Consider the following 2,623-nt stretch of genomic DNA (forward strand, 5'->3'; position numbering starts at 1 on the left):
TACATTTTACTCATTTTATTGAAACACAGGTAAGCACATAGGTAAAGCCGAACAAGAGGCACATTGCTTGAGGTAGGTTGGTGAGTGCGTCCATTACAGGGCTGCCCTCTGGATGATCCCCACTCTTGACGGGTTTAGTTGTGGTGATGCTGGGCTTGCAGCGCTGTTGTCCTCATGGCAGAAAATTCCCACTGGAATGTCCACAGAGTCTGCCTCATTAAGATTCGAGAAACAAGACAAAACGAGGATATTTAGGTTAACGGCAATTTTTCTGTGTAGCATTCACATGCTACAAAAATATCAGCAGTTTCTGATTAGTACTTGAATGAAGAAAACAACTTACCTGGTTCAGACAGAAAATGATATCTGCTTTACTGCAGACAAACGTCCTTTGAAAGGGTCCAAACTTGCAAAAACTGAAAAATGCAAGCAGAAAAGGTATTGTCCAAGGAGCATGCAAAGTCCACAGGCCTCCTCTGTGTTCTACAACAGTCAAGCCCAGACTAGTCCTGAGTTGTGAGTCAATCAGGGCCAACAGGGCAGCAACTGTGGCCTGGTTTAAGTTTTTTTTTTAAACTTTTAAGTTTAAAAACTTATAAAAGTGAGTACACCAAATGACTGCCTCAAACACTCTCCATATACTCATACTGTTTCAGTAATGCAACAAAACTAAACTGTTGAGTAGAAAGAACTTTCAGGTTAACAGTTTACACTGTAAAACATCATAAAGGAATTCAGTAAAATCAAATTACCTTTTCTAGTTTACTTATAATAAGAATCAAATCTTATTATAAAGTAAATTTTATAGATAAGTTTTGCTAATTTCAAGTCAACTCAACTAAAATTGTCTCATTATAATTTTAAGACCATTTTGAAACCTAAAAACACAAGTTCTTGTAACTTGAGTTGAATGACTAAACAGCTGAGAGATCACTCAACTCATTAAATTTATAATAAACAGAACTTGCATGAAAGCAGATTTCCCAAGATTCACTGTTACAAAGTTTAAACTTCCCAGAGACTCTTGATGTTTTTTAGTTTGAAAAAACAGACATGGTGGGAACTTGCTGTGTGTTATAATACATGTTGAATTAAGCTGGAGTTGTTACTTTACATAATAACCAAAACAATTCTAACCACAACAAATGTTAATATTGAATTCCGTTCCTACATCTGTACACTCAGCTATCATTTATCTCACTGTAGCCAGCAGCTGCCTCACGGGTTGTCTTTGTGCTGACTGATAACAAACAGTTCCGATGGCTGAGGCTGTTATTTCTTAATGGTAAACAAAGAGGAAACTTTTATAAGTGGAAAATTAAAAAGAAGAAAGTGAATATGTCTGTAGTCACTGTCTATGTGACTGCTTGACAATTTATTATGTTAAGTTAGTTGAACTGGTTTTCTCAAGTTCAGTTCACTTAACTAATTTTATATTTCTATCATTCATAATATGACTTTGAACTAAAGTACAGCAAACTCACATTTTTAAAGCAGCAGTGGAACTTTGTGAGGTGATTGAATTTAAAATGATTTACAGTGTGCAATACTGTCCTACCAGTAACAACTAATGATGTGAAGCTGATTGAGCTTTAATAAGTTAATGCTGCAAACAAACAAACCTTAGAAAATTCTAAGTTAATACTGAAAGCTTGTCAAGGGTCTCTCAAGCAACTTGAAAAAAAAATGCACATCTCACAACATGCGAACAGGAAGTCTCACAGTCAGAGGACAGGGTGCCTGCAGAGAATGACTAAACATTAGCATGGCAGTGTGGAAGGAGCTTCAAGGTGAGAAAACGCAACACTTTCATTGTGCAACTGTTTGACAATTGTGCTTATAGTAAAAATGATTGAAGGGTTTTGGTTCTGTACTAAAACAATCTAAGATTATCACAATTAGCACAATCACTTATGCTGCTTCGCATTTAGTTTTTGACATTTTAGACTGAAGTCGTATTTAGTTTACTAATAAAACATATTGCAGCATAATGAAAGTGATTACTAGCTGCAGTTCTTGTTGAAAGCGTCATGTTCTGTTGTGCCAAATGTGCCTTTAATAACCTATTATTATTATTTTAAAGTATCGAAGACCCTGTTTCCAAATTGATAAGATTTAGATGTTATCTCATTTGTGGGTGTCACTTTGTGCTAATGGCAGCTTCTACAGTTCATTTGTTTTAGATAGAGGTACCAGTTAAGACTGCAGTCTTTCACATTAGTTATTTTATATCTGTATTGGACAGCTGGAGCAGCTTGTGAAGATGATGATGAAGCACTTTGTTCTACATCTGTTTCATGTTAGTTCACTGCAGATGGAATGGTGTTTCAATCATGGAACTCAAGTTCCAGTTAAGGGAGCTTTTGTGTTGCTTCCTTACATCAAAGTTAGTAGTAAAACAAAAAAACAACCTTTCACCTTACTTCTGCACTGCCAGCAACCGCCACGGTCCAGCTGACAATATTTGAAGTGATGGCAGGCTCGCTGTCAGAAAGAACTTTGTTGACCCATATCCTGATTCCTGTAAGTTGACAGAATGCTGGTGAATCAGACAAACCAAACGGAGGACGACCTCTTCTCCTGCTACAGTCCTTCAGTTGTAGGCTACCACTACTTTGCTGTG

The 2,623-nt window shown here is 36.7% G+C and overlaps 1 long non-coding RNA gene across 1 annotated transcript; it reads right to left on the bottom strand.

Annotated features, from left to right (window-relative positions):
* LOC103376610 (uncharacterized) lies at positions 1-940 on the bottom strand. The gene is made up of 2 exons (XR_521329.1): positions 344-940; positions 1-209 (listed from the first exon to the last, which is right to left on the bottom strand). It is a non-coding gene; the product is annotated as an uncharacterized LOC103376610 (long non-coding RNA).
* Positions 941-2,623: the final 1,683 nt, after the last annotated feature.

This window comes from Stegastes partitus, unplaced genomic scaffold (genome assembly GCF_000690725.1).
Source record: "Stegastes partitus isolate 25-593 unplaced genomic scaffold, Stegastes_partitus-1.0.2 Scaffold51, whole genome shotgun sequence".
NCBI lineage: Eukaryota > Metazoa > Chordata > Actinopteri > Pomacentridae > Stegastes > Stegastes partitus.